The sequence below is a fragment of the Manis javanica genome, chromosome 9, assembly GCF_040802235.1.
Source record: "Manis javanica isolate MJ-LG chromosome 9, MJ_LKY, whole genome shotgun sequence".
NCBI lineage: Eukaryota > Metazoa > Chordata > Mammalia > Pholidota > Manidae > Manis > Manis javanica.
Genome location: NC_133164.1, coordinates 30635153 through 30656499, shown reverse-complemented (window position 1 = coordinate 30656499; position 21347 = coordinate 30635153). Strand labels below are relative to the sequence as shown.

Sequence of the window (21347 nt, the reverse complement as noted above, 5' to 3'; positions counted from 1 at the left end):
CCCACAGTCAGCAGTATTAAAACCTGTTTTGTGTTGGAGGGGTGGGCAGGGGGTACAAGTGGGGGGCAGTAATACAGGAGTAGCACCAGGAAGCCTTGTAGGGATGGAACCATTCTGAATCTTGACTGTGGCGGTAGTTACATGAATCTATGTGTGTGACAAAATTGCAGAGAACTATATACACAAGCACATGCAAATGAGTGCATGTAAAACTAACTAGCAGAATCTGAGTAAGTTCTGCAGACTGGACCAATGTCTTGGTTTTGATGTTATACTACAATCATGCAAGACGTTACCAGTGCGCGAAACTGGATGAAGGAATGTGAGCTCTCCCTGTATGTGGGGGTAGATTCCTGTGAACCATAATTATTTAGAAATAAATTTTTCAAAAAAAAAATCTGTCAATTGCAAATAATTTGCAACACATACATACATACATACATTTAGTCCATCATGTATTCATTGAACAAGCATTTATTAACCACATACTATTTCTTGGCACTGTTCTACATACTTGGGCTATGGACACTAAAATTGTACAATTTTTGATCTTGAGAAATTCACAACCTCATCATCCACTACAAAATCGGTGTGCGGCATGAGGAAACGGTACAATGATATTCTATGTGAAGGGGGACAGGTAACTGCCTTCAGTTGCTCCATGTAATAGTTGAGCTGTACATGAAAACAGATGTTATTTGCCAACCACCCTTCCATTCAGAAAATAAATGATTATGTATGCCCAGCATAAAATGGTCATCATAGAAAATCTCAACCCTCGAGAGAAGATTTACTGAAGGTATTTCTAACTTAAGTGCAAAGAAATGTTTAGTTAAAGTAAGTTGACTGCTTTCATATCAAAGGGGGTGGTGTTTGATTTCAAAAGTTCAATGTCTCTTTTAAATTGCTTTTTGACATACATCTTTGAAATGTTATTAAAATTGTTCCAGCTACATTTACAGCTTACCTTAAAACATGTAAAACTGAGGGGTGATCTCATGGGAGGTAAATATGCTTTATATTATTAGGATTTAAACATCTTTAACTAATGAAAGAACATTAACCTGAAACAGAGGTTACTATTTTTCAAAATACAGCTATGGGTTAATTTTGCATATTACGTACTTTCCTGGAAAGTTCTGTGAAAGCAAACGACTTCATTTTAAGTTAATAAGATCTTCTGTTTATGAGATGCTTTCTCCTTGATTCCAAATAGTTTTGAAATAATAATACCTCAATACTTTAATTTTACTGGTCTCCCTGCCAAGTTGGTCTAATCAGACTTTTGGGTTCCCTCACACTTCTATATATTCTGTCTGGAAAATACTACGTAAGAAAATATAATTCAGTAAAAAAATTAAAAATAAACAAAGAAATAATGCCACTATTGTACTTTGGCTTTGTTAAAAAGTTATTACAAAAATATTACTTTTGGAAGTCAGGGAAAGTAAAAAAATAAAGGACGAATATTCGGTTTCAAAAATATAATACTATTAAGATGCAGATGGAAATGCTACATGTAGCTTTAGTTTCAGCGTGGATCAAGGAGCCAGAGGCAAAAATGGCCAATAATGACTACATGAAACTGTTGATGTACACAGTATACCCTCCTGTAATACCCCTAAACTTTCACAAGACTTAATGTCCAAAAATTCAGTATAAAATAGTGCCTTCCAGTTTGTCAATGTATAAAGTATACTTGTTTAAAAAACAAACTCATGAATGTCAAAAATGGAGTGTGGTATTAGACATTCTGGCCAAAGCAAAATTCAACTATAGTTATCACATATTAAAATATATAAATGGCAAATCAGAGATACAACTCCCTTGATTTGTCCCTAATAAACGGTCAACTGAATATGTGTCTGAAAACTCAATCTGCCACAGACTATGGGAATAACTCATCATCAATTCACTTCTGTTGATTGAGTCTACTGGGTACCAGCCATAGTGCCAAGTGCTAGAAACTCCACAGTCCCTCAAAGCACACAAGCTTCATGCCATCAAGGGCAGCACCCCTGAGGAGGAGAGAAAGGAGTGCTCTGTACCACTGGTATAGGACATACAAGACTACGCATTCTGGACCACCACCTGCATGTCAGGAAAACACAGGTGCCCTGAGTGGGCACACCAGACATCTGTAGTCCAGGGCACAGGATTCCAGAGGCCTCAGGTGCCTCCATGAGGTCAATAGTTTCAGGAATGAAATGGATTTCCAGTACTGTAAACTCAGTGCCATCATCAGTATGCCCACAACCTCTCTGCCTTATTTTCAAACCACTTAAGACTGAACAAGAGGCTCTTAGAATAATACCTCACTTAGCACATTGAATGTACTATATAACAAAGCTGTTGCTACTAACAGGCATTTTCTGTACAATTTCTTTAGGGAGCTGTTCCCTCTTCATAAACACACACCTTATATACAATATGAACTCATGCAACCCAGAGTTAACAAGTATCACAAAAATTCTATCTCAGCAAAGCAGGCCTGAATGAACATTAGCTCTTCTGAAATCCTCTCCAAAGTCTCCTTGACTTAAAAAGCTTGACACCATTCTTGACCTGTCCTCCTCTACCTAGACCTGTCCCATTCAATCAGGTGCCAAATCCTATAGGTTCTGAGAAAAACTTAGTTTGAGAACTTTTCCATTTGTGCCATCACAGCTGTCTAGAGTAGCATTAAATAAGATAAATAATATAACCCCAAACCACATCTCAAAAATTATTCCCCACCATGTACACATCTCACCCAACCACACTCAGCCACCTGTGCACACCATTCCTCCTTAGCACTTTTGTTCGCATTCTTCCTTCCACCTCAACTGTCTGACAGAAATTCCACCTTTACAACTGAGCTTGAAAGCAACTTCCTCAAAGTAATTATGACCTACGTCTCCACCATCTCTGAACCCCCACAATAACTATACCATTCATGCCTTGCAAAATGAAGATTATGACATTGTACTTTCTTCAAATAAAATATGTATATACTAAGTAAGTGCTATACATTGCTTTTGCCATTATTATTTTCTGTACTGTATATGGTTTATTCATACCTTATTTCAATATTTAGAATGAGGCTGTCTACTGGGTAATTATGAATAGATAAGGTGTCAGCGGCATGAGGACCTAGTCCTGAAAATGAATCTGACTCTGGCAGCATCTCACCTACCAAGCAGTTTTCCATGTTTTTACTGTAATGATGATACCAAAAGCTCAGGGGGTCCCAAAGACCACTAAAAAGAAGCAGACCCAGAATACAATCAGGTTTTTATTCATCTCTGTTAAACATTGTTGGAGTTAAGGCTATCAGAATCCTAGTTACAGCCTGAGTTTGAATTGACTGAGACACTTAATAGATTGCTGAGTCTTAACATCAATTAAGTAAGAACTGATAAGTATGTCCAAAAGGATAATAAAGTAATTCAAAAAGCCCTCATAAATATGTAACATTAAATATTTGCAATGTGTCATTCAATCAAACAGATAAGATCTATGCTTCAGAGAACAGGAACTCATAAAGCATTTAAATGAGTAGGAGAAAAGCATTAACAGAGGCACAAATTAAAACTGAGACAGCACAATGATCTCTATGGGAAGGAAGACTTTCTAGTACCTACATATCCCAGGAGACACAGCAAAGTAGAAAAAAATGAAGTAAAATTAGAGATTCAAGCTAGCAGCAAAGATTAGTCAGGATCTTTCTCAGGATTTTCCAAATCAAAAAGAAAGACGAAGAAGAAAAGTAAATAAGATTCTATGTAATAAGTAACATCTGATTAACTGACTGAAAAACCTCTCCACAAGGTTAAACTGAGATTTCCTTCATGAAATATTATTTTTTCATTAAGCCTATAAACTTGAAAAATTGGCTGAAATAAGGGTCTAGCACTACTCAAGCTTTTCTAATTATCCTGCTAATGGCCAGAAGGAAAATAAAATTAAGACCCTCGTCCTTTGACAGATTAAACCATTTCAAAAATCAAAAATTAATGCACTTAAAAGCTTTAAAAGAATAGAATATGTTTAGTGATGACTAAATACGGGTGTGGGGGAGGAGGACAAGGAAAAGTTAACTCACAGTAGCTTGTCTAAGGGCCATTCTGTCTGTAGGAACACAAGAGCAATGAAACTGAGACAACTACAAAATGCATTCCAATTCCCCTACACATACAGCAGACCCCAGTGGAAAAATGGAAATTAATCAGTGTGTGTGTGCGTGCATGCACGTGTGTGCGTGTATGTCAAACCATTCCAAAATGGTTTCACTGTTTCTTGATATTTTGCAAACATACAGTTAATTCCAATTATACAAGTATTCTGATCCTGAACCATGATGACCAATAAAAGCTACTAAGTTCCCATTTCTAAAGAGCATTTACTGACTGATTAATTAATGGAAAGAAACAAAAATAGTATACATTGTACAAAGACATAGCAGTTTTGAATTTTTCTCTTGAGAAGAGTTCCTTGAGGAAGGTTTTTATGTCTCTCAATGTAATATTTATGTTTTCAATAAAGACTAAAATGGTAAAAATTGGGCAATGGATCAAATTATAATAAATTAGACCAGTCCTCACCACAACTGCAGTTTAGGCTGAAGGAAGAAAGTGGGACACTACATCCGTCAAACATTGCTACAGGGTTCTATGCTTACTGATGGTCTTCTAAGGAATTTTGTATCTATTCTTATTTTCATCAACAATATATAATACTCTTTAGCAGATCATATTTCATTTCTGCAACTTTTTGGGAAACTGCAAAAATAAAAGTAAGAACAAAATGGTCATCAATGAACATTAATAAAAACACTCTTACACTTTGCCCTTAGATGACTCATAACAGTTCCCAGGAAAACGAACTACCTCACAAAAATATCAGTGAGGGGGGAAAAATCCTATCAGTCCCCAAACTGCAGAGGAATATAAGGGAAACTAACCAGAAAAAAAGGTCACTTACTCCACAATCCAACCACAACTGCTTCTACCCTCTTCCTTTACCAGCATTGTTATCTGGGATCTCCAATTCTGCATCTGTAAAATGGGATAACAAAAACACCTGCTTTGCGATACCCTAGCAGCAGTAAGCAAACCTAGTACACAGATCTTGGCTTGTATACTGTTCTCCAATAACAAGAACCAGGTCTCCTTGGAGAAATAGCTAATTCTAGGACTGACATACACAAAACGAGTACATAGCATCTTGTAGTTCCATAAAGTAGAGAAATACTTAAAAAACAAAACTGAACAACCAATCACAAAAATGGAGGTCTGTTAAAGGGATGCAAGGGCCGACTAAAAGAGTTCCCAATGGCCAAAGCTAGGACAATTTGAGCAAACCAAAAAGGCACTATTAGATTACAACCCAAAGTATAAAGTAAACATACAAAAGTCTATAGTGATATAACTGTTTAGATAAGTATAGATAGATTGATAAGACAGACAAATAGATAAATAAGGGAGAAGAGATAAATCTCATAAGCTGAAGAATTCCAAATAATTTTTGTGTATACTTCACCTTCAAGAAGGTGGAACAAAACTCTCAATTCCTTTAGTTTGAGGAACACATAGTGACTCCTTTTCAGAGAGTAACAGTAAGGAAAGAAGGAAAGGGGATAACTTCACAGCGGAGAAACCTAACAAACCCTATCTCAACAGGTAATCAAATCAAGGTCAGTATCAAGAATGGTAAGTCATTTGGATAGGATGTTGATCAGATATAACGACAATGGCACATTACCTCTGCGATCCTTCTCTCAAAAACCACAACTCTTAACAAATCATGAGAAGGACCATCAAACACACCCTAAGTGGAAGACATCCTAAAAAATATTTGACCTCTGCTCCTCAAACTGCCAAGGTCACCAGGTGCAAGTAGTCTTAAACTGTCACAGCCAAGAGAAGCCAAAGAAACATGATTACAAAATGTAGTGTGGGATGTTGGAGGGCATCCTGCAACAGAGAAAGGACTGTGGGTAAATACTGAAGAGACCTCAATCAAGTATGGACTTTAGTTTAATAATAATTTGTAAATATTGGTTCACTGATTATAAGAAATATACCATACTAATATAAAATGTTAGTAATAGGGGAAACTGGGCATTGGGTGTATGAGAACCCTCTGTACTATCCTCTGTTTTCACAATATTTCTATAAATCTAAAATTTTTTTAAAAAGTTAATTTTTTTAAATGCCTGCCTCACTTTCTATCCAAGGCTAAATTTTTCAAAAGTTATCTAAGGGGAGTTATTCAATGGATATAAAGTGACAGTTATACAAAACAAGTTCTAGAGACAACACACTGCCTAGAGTTCACAATATAGTGTTCTGCACTTAAAAATCTGTTAAGAGTAGATCCCCTTTTAATAAAAGTGTTCTGCCACCAAAAAAAAAAAGTGCAAAGGCACACAAAGAAACTCTTGGAGCTGGTGGATATGTTTATTACCTTGGTTATGATGACAGTATTATATTACAGGTGTTTATGTATGTTCAAACGCATCAAATTATATACATTAAATACATGCAGTTGTTTTTTTAGTATCAGATCTCAATAAAGTATAAAAACACATGATTATGGACAAAGTTTGCTCACAGGCTATAACACCTCTTCAAAAAAATGTATTAAAAACACTACACTTTTCTTTTTGTTTCATAAAAGAAACTGTATTCCACCTTATTTTGAGGGGTTCTTAAACATTTTTATTTCTACCCAAAAACAAAAAGAAACTGGGGTCTGGGGTCAACTATGACACAGGGTGGAGCCTATACAGAGGACTGTAAGAGAAAAAGAAGACTTACTCGTAAGAGATGAAATTAAAAAATTAATCAGATAAGGGTATTCAATTCTTGACTATAGATGAGACAGTTTGCTCAAATACACTATAACCACTCTAGTAAGGAATGTTTAATTATCACTAAGAGAAATGATCTCTAGAAAACATGATTTTTAAAAATTTAATCATCAGGTATTTTAATCTCATCATCTTATTACTGTATTCTACATGGGTAAAGAATACTTTGTACCTCCTTACTACACCATTTTAAGTATTAATTTTATTTTTTTATCAATTTACTGTCATTGATTATCCTATAAATTATTCAGTTTATCATTCATGGCTTTCTCTGGGAAGAAGTACTGTAAAGAAAAAAAAACAGTAAAGCAAGAATTTAACATATATATCTTAAAATCATAGCAATACGAAGGTTAGTTATATACAATATAACTGCACATATTTTACCTTACCAGTGTCTTCCTGGAATCAGCTGTGCTTCATCCCAAAGGAATTCTGCTTAGTCTATATATTTGGATAAGGGCTGCCTTCCCCTCCAGCCCCAGTGGGCATATGGCCCTGGCTGAACTGATCTGAGTATTCTCCCCCTGATCACCTTGACTGGTTTAGGGAATGGGTGACCAGGCTAACTGTCAGGTTATCAGATAAAAGTGCTCGCTCTTTCTCTAAGAATATAAAATGTTTTTACAATGGAGACACCCAGCAGCCATACTGTTGCCAAATTCTAATAGTCTGAAAATAAAGCAAGCAGAAGCAAAAGTAAACAGGGTACTGATGACATAATTTAAGCTGCTGCATGGGACGGTACTTAAAAAGAGCTCCACCTCTTGGATAAACCTGTTTCGTAAGCCAATAAACCATAAACCTATTTTTGATTAAGCAAATTTGAGGTGGTATGTCTGCTTAGGATTGGGTTTACCTGCAGCTGTCAGCAAACTTAAAAGGGCAGTGGCTTAGGCGTGACTGCAGTTTCTCTCTCTAGCACTCAGAATGCAGTCAGACAGTCACAGGCTGTATGGAGTTCTGCTCTCTCGAGTCTCACAGAACCCATGCAACATTCCTGCTTACAGCACCACCATTCCTAGAGTTGGACCCCATCTAGTCCTCCAACCACTGTATCCACATTCCACCCAACAGGTATGAAAAAAGGATGAAAATTTGGGGTGAACGGAATGCAGTAGGTGACTTCAAAGGTGGGTCAATAGAAACTGCTACTGAACACCCATTTACAGTTTACTGGCTGGAACTTACTTGGCTACCTCTAGAGGCTGGAAAATACCTTTATTCTGGGAAGCCATGTACACAAGTGAAAACCTATCACCATAGAAGAAAGAAAGAACAGATACTGTGGAACAATCAGCTTCTGCCAGAGCTGGACAATCTGCCTATATCCCTAACCAAGACAAACTCACACAAAACAGACACTACAAACATAATAGGTCTTTTTTCAATGTTGTCATTTTATAAAAAAGAGAAAGAAAAGTTTTAAGCACTAAATCACTGTAGCACTTATGCTTTGGGAATCCCACACAGCAAGGAACACTTAAGAATCCAACAATATTACCATTTAATTTCACAGTTCAGAAAATTAAAATTTTGAGAGTAGAACTTTACCATACAGTCCAAAACTATTGGTATAAGGACACAAATTCAATAAGGAATTTAAAATCTAGAATATATAAGGAAATCCACAAAGAAAAAGATAAAAAAACTTAATAGAAAAACCTGGTACAACATATGGATAAATGATTGACAGAAGGGAAACTCAAATGGCCAACAGGAATCTGACTTCCAGGTAAAGAAAGAGCAGGCTGAATATGCACATTGACTTTCAATCTCTCCCCAGTTCAAATAAAATGAGAGGTAATAGATTTTTCTTTAGGCATAGAATGTGAGATGAGTCAACAGCAGCAAAAAAAAAAAAAAAAAAAAAAACTTTTTGGAAAGGAAAAAGCAGATGGAGGCAAGGAAAATGATTAAGCAGGCCCTGGGAAGCTGAAAGAGGCTAAGCCGATTGTGAGGAAATAGGAGAAGCAGTATGACTTACCCAGCCAAACTTCCCCAAATCCAGGAGACATTGAGTTCTCTATGACCCTAGAAATGGGAGTAAAATTTAGCTAAAACAAGAGAGATTAGTTGACAATCCCTCTAAGAATTAGTTCAATCTCCAGATGCCATACCTTAGTGAACACAGGTGTCTACCCTCCCCAATCCTAGAAGACCAGAGGTTCATTCTCTGTATAGAGTAAAACCTGGGCTTCTACTGAGAGAACAGGGATGCCAGGTGGGTGAGGGAGGCATACAGGGAACAGAGTGAGGGAGGGCAGTGTTGACACGTCCACTTTTCTTCTCATTCAGCTTACAAACTGTTGCCTGGACTGTACCTGTGGGCAGGAGTCTGGAAGATCTTTCTGGGGAAAACCTAACTAAGCCTTAATCAAGCCTAAAGATACTTCCTTCCACTAGGGGCCCTGCAAATAGTAACCCAGCTTGGTGACTGTGCAGAGAAGCCCACTGAAGAGCTCTGAGGAACCAGGGAGCTGTTACTGCTCCAACCAGAGATTATGAATACTATTAATGCATTCAGAAAAACAACAAGAGGGTGCCATTTTAAAAAGATGATTGTAAGAATAAAAGCAACAAAAAGTGTTTTTAGACATTAAAAATATAACAAAAAAAGTAATATATAATAGGATGGGAACCATTTTTCAGAAAGAACAGAAGACAGAGAGTAGGAACAAAATAAGAAAATTGGAATTTCAGCTCAGAATATCCAACATCAGAATACAGGACTTAAAGAGAAAACAGAGAAATGGAGATGAGGACAGCATCAACCAAACAGGGACCCCCTTGCTCCCCAAACTCTCAACCCCAGAACTGAAGAACTGAAAAGGTGATGGAAGTAATCTTCGGAGGCACCCCTGGATCCTCTGTTAAGTCTGTGTCTAGTTACCTGCTATCTGAACTCAGTAAATGAATCAGTTCAGATAACAAAAGATTTCTGTCCTGGAAAAAAGAAAATCCTTAAAACAAGGGTCTAAGTTTCCAGAATGATAGGGCCAACTAGGTCCCAGCAAAACCTGATGAAAACAGACCACACAGAGGCATGTCACTGAGAAACTCGGAACACTTGGAATAAGAACACTTCTTTAAGATTTCAGAGAGAGAGAAAACTGGAGAGCTGGGGGAGAAAGACCATCGACAAAAGTACTGGGAATCATAATGGCCTCCCAGTGGAAAGGAGAGTGGTGGAATGTCTTCAGAATCCCAAAGGAAAATTATTTCCAATCCTGAATTCCACACCCAATTACACCATCAACTAAGTATAAAGGTAATGATATTCTCAACATGCTAGGTGTCAAAAATGTGCCTCTCCTACAACCTTCCCTCTCAGGAAAGACAATATGCATAGCAAAGAAGCAAACAAGGAAGGAGGAACTCTGAGATAAAGAGACAGAGGGTGAAGGGAGAGGACGGGATGCTTAGGGGCCCTAAGACAAGAGCTGTACACAGGCAGAGCAGGCTGATGGCCCCCAAAATAAGGAGCTCACATTAACACCTCACCCATCTGAACACACAGACAAGAGAATTGGATACCTCAGGGACTGAAGCAGTGATAAAAATTAGCAAACAAACAAAAATTCAGACAATAAAATGTAGACGAAGGAGAATAATCATTGTACACAGCACAGCTGTGAGCATCTCCACAGGTGTAATTATTTCAACAGTTATGACACTACCAAAGGGAACACTACACTGGAGAGACAGAATAAGGTGCGCATTTGGTGGAGGGCAGGAAGCTGAAAAGAGCCAAGCCCTCCGATGACACACTGGGAAGTCCACCGCTAAGGGCTAACATGAAAGGAAGAAAAAGCACTGCATGCAAGTTTGAAAATCCAACTCAGTAGTTCCTCAGAGGATGGAAAGAGCAAGGGAAAGAAAACAAGCAATGAACTGCTGCTTTTTCTTAACAAGCTCTGTTGGTCAATTTGATTGTTTTAACTATGTATGTACCAAATTCTGAGTAACATCAAATGTAAAAAGCAAAATGAAGAGGAGTTCTGACAGAAGTGGGAGTAATGCACAGTGAGGAGACCTAATATGTATCAAGGGCCATGCGGAGCTGTGGGCGTCAAGGCTAAAAATAAAAAAAATACACTGTGGGACAGGCCACATTGTGCTGGTGGCAAGGGAGGGGTGGCTGAGGAATGGGGTGACTCACACCAGCAGAGTTTACACCGCAGACTATGTGAAGTCATCAGAGATCATGAGCAGAGGACACATGTGACAACTTTAGGAGAATGAATCTGGCAGTTTTGAGCAAGGTGGGGGTAAGGAGTGAGAGGTAGAGGTTCCAGTTAGAATGATATTTCAACAGTTCGATAGGAATGAATGAGGGTCTGAATTTCCATAAAGGCAAAAGATATTATAATGAGGGAGGAGAGGGAAATTAAAACTCAGTAGAAATCAAGGAAGTACATATCCAAATAACAACATATTACTTAATACCTATCAGACTGATAAAAATTAGAAAGAGAATAACATCAAGTTTTGGTAGTGACTTAGCGAAAAGGAAAATTTTGCACACCACTGGTGGATGCTTAAATAGTACAGCCATTCTGAATAAGAATAAGGCAGTACGCTTACACCCTACATGATCAGGCAGCTCTGCTCTTCTTAAGGATACGTATTTGGAAACATTTAAGGCAACACTGTAGTAATGGGAGTTGAAGGCATTTGAGATAGACACTGGGGAATGGAAAAGTAAGGCAATTCTGAGAATAGTATTTTTTAAATCAGTTGTTCTAAGGTTTTTGGTTTTTGTTTAGGTTTCCAGCTAGTACCACTCTTGAGAAGACTACCACTGAAAATTAGCTTTTGACACTCTCTGGAAAGGACATTACAATGGGTCCAATTATCAAACTGAGACTCAAGTTAAAAGCCAAGGCAGACTATATCAACCCTGGCCAACGTCACACTCCAGCACCTTGGCCAGATCTTACCACAGACCATTCAAAGTAAGAGTTCTTCCTCCTAACCAAGTTTCCATTCCAGGTCCCTAAGTTTTAAATAATGCCACTTGGACATCACAGCCAGGAGTAGAGAATCAAGCACAATCAAACATGATCACCTCTATCTGTTCTTTTCTCCCATTATCACGATGGAGATGAAAAGTTGCAAGGAAACTGGCTTTCTGTCTGAATATAACCTGCTCATCTCTGCCTCATGAACTTCCAAACCACTCCATTCCCTGACTGCTGGGCCTTTCCTCATCATTCCTACCAATCAATAGTCTTGCTTTTCTCTGCACACCTCTGGAGTCCTCCCTGGACGCCTCCTGTCTACACCCACCACAATCACACCAGCAATCATTAAGAAAGCAACTGTTGATTTGCTTATACCTACATGGGAGAGAGCCAGTGTATCCATCAGAAAGCTCTATTATGTAGATTTTATTTTCAGCCATATGTTTACAATGAGCATCTTCAGATACTTGCTATAATAAACTTAAATACCTAAAATAATTAAAGCTGGATTATGCATCAAAGCATACTTAATATATTAGCTAATTTTATGTAATATTTACAGAGAAAAATTCCATTTGCCATTGGTGGTGAAAAACTGTACTCTAAACATACTTTATTTATAGTTAATACACATTCCTTTTAATAGAACTCTCAACTTTCTGTTAAACTGTGAGAATCATGATGGTAAGAAATACTACCTACCACTATCAATATTACTACAACAACTAATATTGTTAAAAAATAAAGGTTACATGTGTTAGGCACTGGACTAAGTCCCTCCTGTGTATTAATTCAATCAGTGCACTCGACAACCTACCAGGTAGGGATAACATCCTTATTTCATAGATGAGGCAACAGTATAGAGAAGTTAAAAGCTGACCAAAGGCACACACTGAATAAGCAGTGGAGTGGGATGCAAACCCCGGCAGTCAGAGGCTGGAGATGTTCACCATTCAACATCTTGCCTCCATTGGCTCAGTGACAGCCAGAACAATGCTTTCTAAGAGGCGGAGCTTACATACCCAGATACTGGACTTTGCACACAGCAGATATTCAGCAAGGGCAGAATGAATGGCTATGAGCGCTTGAATCTCTGGATGAGAAAATGAGCTACAAATGTTGCTTAAAATTGTACCAGTTGAGAGGGAAGACAAAGTGGAAGCAAAGAGAAAACCTCTGGCATGTCTGCATTTGGGTCACAATGAGGGGTTGAAATGGGACTTAGAGAGTCATATTCGTTGGAAAACTGGAAATAAATTCACTCTGTGGGACTAGTTGGTACATAAAATTGCTATGAACATTTAAAGGCTTATGTAGTTATAAGAAAAGTAATGTGGGTGATAATATTTTCATAGAATCCCTATCCCAGTAAACTTTTCCACGTGTCCATCACATAAAATACAATAAGGTATATAAAATTTGAAAATGCTCCAGAATACCTCCAACAGGTATTTCAGACTACTCAAATTCTTAGTCCAAAGAGGGTTAAAACAAGACATTATAAAGTCCACTCCTAACTCCAAGGCTAGCAACCACTAGGTTAGTCACAACAGCTAGGACAATTCATAAAGAGAAGTCCAAACAACTCACTCAGAGTTTTTGTTTACACTTCTAGATACTTGGAACAAAATTAATTTATACATTATACAGAACAAAAACAAAAGTGAAAACCAACCATGAAGGGCACTCTTTCTGTCAGGAGCTGGAGTTTTTCATCAGCAACTGATGTCCCACAGGGAGGCACCCCTAAGATCTGCATCAGCTCCCTGGCAGCGGGCCGAGCCTGAGTCCCAACCCTGACGGGAGAGCTGGCATGGGTGGGTGGGAAAGCGGACACTTGGCTTTAAGATGACAGAACACCAAGAAACTCAGGGATGAGCAAGCTCACACAACTCATTTTACAAATGAGAGATGGCTCATGACTTACCCAGGAGCACACAGGTAATGACAGAGAGCTCCAAGACGCACGCCCCGTATCCCTGCAGGGTAACTGTCACAGCCGCGCTACCTCCCCACTTCACGTAGCTGTGCTGTGTTCTGGACGTGCTTGTGTGCCCATCTGTCCTATAGACTAGAGGAGCAGCAGGAGCAACCATGCACTGGACAGTGTACTTTCCATTCTTGATAAAACTGCCCATCCTTATTTCTCCAAATAAACAAAAAAGCATTATATGTATGATCTTAAGTGATTCATGAGCTTAAATATCTTCAGTGCACATCTATCACAATTTAAAATTAGTGAGCAAAGATGTGACATTTAAGAATAAAAGTTTCATTATTATATTATACTCTGTATTTACATGTGACATTTATTTCAAAACATTACAGTAGAGCATCATGACATCCCTATGAAGGAAGCAGGGCATAATTATAATAGTTAACATCTTAAGGGCAGGGAAATTAAGACAAAGAAGCTAAATTTCTTGCTCAAGAGCATCTAGAAGGATAGGCAACAGTAAACAGTAAACAACTTCTCAGTAAACAAATCTTCTCAAGTCCCAGGATACCAGCCATTGACAATACTATGAAATATTTTTAAAGCATCAGAGCAGTCATGGCAAAAAAAAAAAACCAAAACCAGAAGGAAAGTTGGCTTGAATTTTATTAAGTTAAAGTCTGTCCTTTACTCTCTCACTGAAATGCCTTGTACTGATAGCATAGTTAGTTGGAAATTTAGACTTTTTTTTTTTTCAAATGCATTCCACTCACTTAAATGTCTTTAAAAAGCAAAACCCTACCTGCAAAACAATTAGAAGCAAAAGCAAAAAAAGAAGATGGTTGTGCTGATGGGCCACAATAACAAACCAATCAATGCAAGGCATTTACTTTGCCAACTAAGTATCTGAGGATACTCGCAAATTGCATTTTCTTAGTTCTTTACAAAATGCAACAGAAAGCAGCAACTTGCCCCAGTAGGTCTGGTCTCTATCATCACTGTGCACATTCGGTGCTCACCTCCAACACATGCAAACCAATGGTAGCCCCAATCCCCACCCCATAACCTACTTCCCCTGATATTACAAGGCCCTTCTGCCTTCCAGTCGTTCTTCACTTCCTTGCAGGCAGAGCTCCCTGTGGCTCAGCACAGGAAACAGTCAAGGTGTGTCCACAGATTTTTCATTTAACATAGAAGAGTATGGCTTAAGCAATGGTGACAGTTACAAGAAAAACCACAGCATCAATTTACCTTAAACACAGTTGTTCCAGAGAGCAGACAGCCAGTAGGCAATAGCTATCAGACACCAAGCCTAGGGCTGGGAAAAATGGCTGCACGGTAAGGCCCAGGAATGAGTTCAAGGAGCAGCTGCCAGAACAGGCGCCAATAACGATAGCCCAAACCACCCCGTGAGCAACAGCACACTGTACAGATGGGCAAGAAAGGCAGGACAGGAAGCACTGAGCATGAGTGGTGCCAACTGCCTTCGAGGGGGATGAGACCGTGCTCGGGAACAGGGATACAAATGCTCTCCTGCCTGGAGAATGGAAAGGAAGGGGGAAGAGTCAAGCAGCTCCCACCCAGAGAAGATGTTTTTAATCGGATTTTTTAATAGGATTTAAGAAGTGTTGGAAGTATGGGGGAGGAAGAAGGGGAGAGAGGAGAAAAGAACAGAGTCCATGCTGTGCCTTGAAGTGAAAACCAAGGACCATATTGCACGTACACGCCAGCGCATCAGTCATGCAACATACATGTAACCCAAATTTCACTGACTGTCACTTCTTTCTGAAGCATCTGTTCGGGGAAATTTTTTTCCTGCATGTTTGTTGGTAGTTTTTTAAGGCCTGCTTTTATTGCTCACTTGTCATTCTACTTACAGTAAAGATTAATAACACTGCATATGGTGTGTGATGAATAAGAAATCCAACTTATATGGCACTAGGTATAAAATTCTGCAGTATACCCCTTTGAGTGTGTAAAAGTCCTATTTAACATGAAGAGTTTCATACATAGAGAAGTGAAACTTATACAAGTATTTGCCATGCTTTGATCTGCAACAGGCTCAGGAAAGTAACCTGTGAAAATGAAGAGTGTTACCCAACTACATTACTAAGCTAAAAATTGTTATTTCAATGTTACAGTAAACTGCAACTCATCCAAAATCTTCTCAACCAACCAAAAAGCCAAGACTACCACAATTTGTTTTGGCTTTAATTCCTCACATAAAAGAGGAGTGGAAAAACATTTAGAAGCCAGGTCTGCCTTCTTTGAGAGGGAAGGAGGGTGAAATTCAGCTCAGTGGAAAAAAAATCTGCATACTTCCCCCTGCATTGTGGGACCTAGTACAGAAGGGGAAAAGAGAAGACTTAAAGTTAGAAAATATTCATGAGTCTTTAGATGAGCAAAAGAAGGCCCAGAACTGGGTCAGGGCACCAGGGCCTGAGAAGGCTCTAGTGCTCTGCATAACTTAAGAGCTCAGAAGTATTATTTTTAAGTTGCTGGGAGCCATTAATGAAAGAGAGAGAAAGAGGTTCACAGACTATATGACAGGCTGCCAAGCACAGGTTGTTGAATCATAACGGGGAAGTTCTAAAAACATGGCCTAGTATTCTATGTCAAGTTTTTTTTATTTAAACATCTAACTTTTCAGTTTTCCTTATCTTTATAAAGCTAACTCCACGTGGTCTCTGCAATAAAAAGAAAAAAGCTAGGGAAAGAAGCTTGCATGTGCAGGTGGGTAGGTACAAGGTGCAATGGGGGACAGCTGGACATGATGAGACAGCAGCATGGCCAAGGTTCAGGAAGGTGCCCACACCCGCCATCCCATCCCCAGGGACCCAGAGGAACACTGAACTCTTCCCGTTATTTTTAAAAAGGGTCTCATTTCACTGGACTGTCAAAGAACAGATTGCAGCTGGTTTTGAACTATGAGCAGACAGGTTTAAAGCAACTGAAATGGTGGCTATTATGACACCTTTTAAAGCCAGAGCACTTGGTATATGTTTAACTGTCTACCAATGAAAATAATTTTCAAGATATGTATCAATGAGTTGCCTCCATCTCTTAATCAGGAGTGACAAATTACTTTTACTATTAGCTAGTCAGGGACACGGAGGGGAGGGGAGTTAAATCACTGGCCACAAATTGTAACTTAATTCAATATCTCTTGAAAGAAAATATATTATCTGCTTTTAATATGAGTATGAAAATTCAAAAACTACTAGAGACATCAACTTCTTATGTTGCATGTGTTATACAAAAGGGAAACAAGGACCAATAAAATAGAGAGAGTAGAGAGATGGTAACATACAAAGGGAGGAGAGAGAGATGAAGGGTAAAAAGGAATGAAGCCAAGAAAGTACGGTGATGGGAAGAATTAGTTGAAGAGACAGAGATACAGGGAGAGAGAAAAACAAATTGTGAAATAGAGTTAATTCACCCACTTTTTCACATTGTAATTTTTGATGTTTCTCAGAGCCAGTTTCCTCATCTGTAAAAATAGGTACAAAGAAATGTATCTCGTAATTTTGTCATTATCAGTTCAGTAACACATGCAAGCAACACACATAAAATTGCCTACCCATAATCAGCAAGAATAAGAAGCAGAAGAAGGAAAAACAAGAGCTTATTTTATAAAATGATTGGAAATGAAACCTGCTATTGTGAACTTGGGATTAGTGTTCCTATTATCTTCTGTCTTTGAAATGTTCATTGACCTCGATTCACAAGTTTTAACTTCTTGAACTTTATTTCATCAGAAGGAAAACTGTGTACCGGTATACTGGGAGAGGGCAGTGAGCCAAATTTAGACCCTGGTGTCTATGCAGTCCAATGCCTGGACACAAATGAAAATGAATCTTGCAAATGAGGGCCCTGCGGTACTGCACTACAAAATAACATGAGCAGTCGTCCTAACAGCAGTCCAAGCTTATTTTGCCATTTCTGCATACAAGGCACCACACGGACCATTTCGGACCTATTCTTTCAAAATGTCACAATAATCCTTTGAGGCAGGTTCTATTATTAAGATCATCTTACAAATAAAGAAACTGAGGCCCGAATACATTAAGTTGCTTACCTAAGGTCTCACAGTAATAAGGGGGATGATAGATTTCAAGCCCAGCCTTTAAAACCAACACCAAATTTCATGACCTTTAAGTACTTTCTAGGTATCAGAGACAGAATAAATTATGTCCAAGAAAGCTTTACTGAGAGCATATTACAGTTTTTCTTAATCTCTCCCCAAAGTGGCAAGTCTATGATTGAAAATACAGTAATTCTCAGTCAGATTCATTCATCTAATTTCCAGGATACTATATAAATTGTGAGATTTCAGAGAAGAACATCACTTTTGGGTCTCAGTTTCTTAATCTGTGATTGGAAATGTTCCAAATGATGCTCCACTTCTATCCAATAATAAAAATTACTCTGCAGCCCCTTCCCCATATAATCCCAAGGTGATTCTCATCTTTTTCCTGCTGAAACATGGCAGAAATCGCTGAATAAATGTCCTTTGGAATAGTTTGAAGGAAGCACCAATCCAATAGTTGAAGGAAGCACCAGTTCCTTTGAATTCATGAAGTATTGTAGAAATCAAGGCTATGACTGTTTTGTACCAGGACTTCATGAGAGCTGTGTTCAACATGTCACTGTTAACTGAGTAAGAAACATTGTGTCTTGTTGATTAAAATTTTTAAGAAGAAAACAAGAGCTCTGTAGCCTTTAGTAATATATAAATACCTCTATCAAACAACACTTGGCTCATTATTTTTTTTCTTGCACTAGAGCTTGATATTGAGAATGAAAGTGCAGCAGAATCTTCCTCAGTTGTCTGAGACTGTGGTTACCCTACCTCTAATAAACAAGGCAGCTTCCCGTCTCTAGCTTCCCATTGCTCAACCAGGGGTGAATCACAGCAGCTTCCTTAGTCATGACCCCTGGGTGCACTCATGCTAAGGAGTGTCTGCTTTGATTCACTTCTTACTGTAGAAAACCACGTATTGGAGACTACCTCTTGCTTTTCTGGATTTAAAATACTTGCATCAGTGAAGCTGAAAGTGTTAATTTTTATGCTCAAAATGTAGTATCTCACTATCCCCACATTTATCTCCATTTGGTTAATGTATCTGGACTTTTTCTAAATCTCTAAAGAGATGAAGCTCTGTACACTTTTAGATCATTTCGGAAGTGGTTAAGACACCATCCGGTAGATGATTCTCTAATCAAATATTCATTTATGCTTTTCTAAAGAATCTTTAGTGGCAGGGCCTACAAGACAGAGTTCATAATCAGAAAATAAACATGCATTTCAGGTCACAAAAACAATTTTTTAACAAGTGATACATCTTTTTCTTAAGGGGTTAAAAAAATGCAACTTAAGCCCCACTTTGGGGGCTGTTCTAAGGTAATTTATTGTCCAGCGTGGTATTCAATGTTTTCAATACGCTGATAAATTATATACGATGTATGCCCCACTTCCTTTACTTGGCTCATCATCTCCTACAGGAGAGTGCCAGCAAAAGGGCAGCCTTTGCATTTCTGACCTTTTTGAGTAAAAGGAAAAAGAAAAGTAATCCCTCTTGCTCTACCAACAAAAGATTTCATCGTCAGCTTTCCACCATCACCATCTTCCTTACCCATGGCAGCCTATTGTGTTGAACAGTCTTAGCCCCTTGATATTGAGACATCGCTTCAGATAACCTAACAGGCTAAAAACCCTCTTTACCCTCCTTCTGCCTGGGCCATTACACAAGCCCTCGTGCTTCCTGGGGATGTCAGAGGCCCAGCCAGTGAGAAATGGTGATGCTGTCAGTCAGCAGGGAAATTTTCTGCCTCTGAAAACCTCTCTCCTGGAGCTTCCTCTGTGCGGCACCTCCAGCTGCCTCGGAGCACTGTGTCAGTGTATTAAAATAGCTCTAGCCTGATGACTTCACTAGTTCTCACAAACAGGCCAGTTGGCAGAATTCTCATGCAGTCTGCTCCTGAGGGGAAGACAGTTTTTTTTTTCTTTCCCCACCACCCCCTAATATGAATATTTAGTTTCATTTTTACTAGGGAAGAAACTACCTTTCTGGGGTGAGATTCAGCACAAACCTAACGCAAACCCTGCAAAACACTAAAGAGGCCTGAACCAAAAGAGCTCACCTCTAGCGGATACCAAGCTGTTCATATTTTTTAATGCTAAAATTCAAGGACATCAAAACTGTTACGTGTACCCACTTCATGTAACATATTCTTATTTCATTCACTTTAGGGCCGAATATCTTCCTGAAGAATGTTTGTGATACTGATAATCAGCTTGCTCAAAGTCATTGTCCCCAGGTTTATTCCTTTCCACAACTAAGACTGACAGAAAGAATCAATGTAAGGATTAACACAACTACACCTAATCAGCCTAAGATGACACAGGACCTTTGAAGGCGCTTTTTTTTTTTTTTTTTTGCCATTTCAACAAGCTTTAGTGATGAATGCTCAAATAATTTTTGCGGGGGGCAGGGGGTGAAGGTGTTCATAAGATGGAGAAGGTATTCTGTGTTCAATCACCAAATTTTCTTTTAAAGTATGTAATTTTCCCTTGTAGAGTTTTCACTTCCTTTTATAGTTACCACATGCTAGTAAGAGAAAATTCTGTGAGAAAAGTAGGACCTTCTGGTGTTCCAGTATCATAACTCAGGGCTATGTCCGCACTGCACTTCGATTCCAAAAGAGAGCATTTAAATTAACTGCTTCAGTGCCCTATGGACACAAGATTTATGTCCTGAGAAAAGGCTCCCATATGATTCCACAGACACAGAGCTAATGAAATAATTTGGTTCACTGGCTGAAGAAGGCTCCTCTAAGAGGGGTACAATCACCGTTCCCCAAAGAGAGGAAAAAACTGACATTCTGCTCCCACCACCCCTCAATTCCTCTGTCGGCCACAACTACCAACAGCACGGAAAGAGCAGTGCCGTCCGGCAGACCTCAGGGTGGGAAACCAGTCCCGCCTCCCAACCGGAACACTGCAGAAGGGATCTTCAGAGAGCATGTGGGCACATATATGACAATTAATTTTAAAAATGCATTTTATCATTAAATGATGTGTTTATTCCACAAATATTTATTGAGGACGTAGCCTGTGGCAAGTACTATCTCTGGGCTGCCTAGATATATGAATATAGCCTTCAAAGATTTGTCTCACTGTGATTTTTTAGTTAGGTATTATACAGCCATGTATCCTTAACAAGAGGAGACAGAGATTGCTACACAAAGTTTTAATGTTAATCCAATGATTTAGAAAATTTGGTTTTGATAGTATTAGATTACCTTAATTAAAAAATCAGGGCCATTTTGGGCATAGTTCAGATAAATAGCCATGAAAGTAGAGTTAACATGTCTCTCTCCTACAGAAGCTAATCACAAAGATACAAAGGGGATTCTGAACACTGCAAGGTTAGTTATAAATGTCATTACAGGGAAAATAATTCACACTGTGATGAATAGGCTAGGGAGTTTGTGATGGTGACTCTACTAACCATCAAATTCCAAAACTATCAAAGACCTTACTTAGATCTAGAAAAAATCTCACATTTTACTAATGGTGCCTAGAAAG

At 38.7% G+C, this 21347-nt stretch overlaps 1 protein-coding gene across 13 annotated transcripts in view; it reads right to left on the bottom strand.

Annotated features, from left to right (window-relative positions):
• KLF12 (KLF transcription factor 12) overlaps nucleotides 1-21347 on the bottom strand; it is a 427321-nt gene that overhangs the window by 349200 nt on the left and 56774 nt on the right. For 2 of the 13 annotated variants that reach the window (XM_073212508.1, XM_073212512.1), the window contains exon 1: nucleotides 7246-8833. The exons of 9 other annotated variants lie outside the window; for them this stretch is intronic. The gene's annotated coding sequence lies outside the window, so the exon portion shown is untranslated. 2 more of the 13 variants (XM_073212509.1, XM_073212513.1) reach the window with 2 other exon arrangements.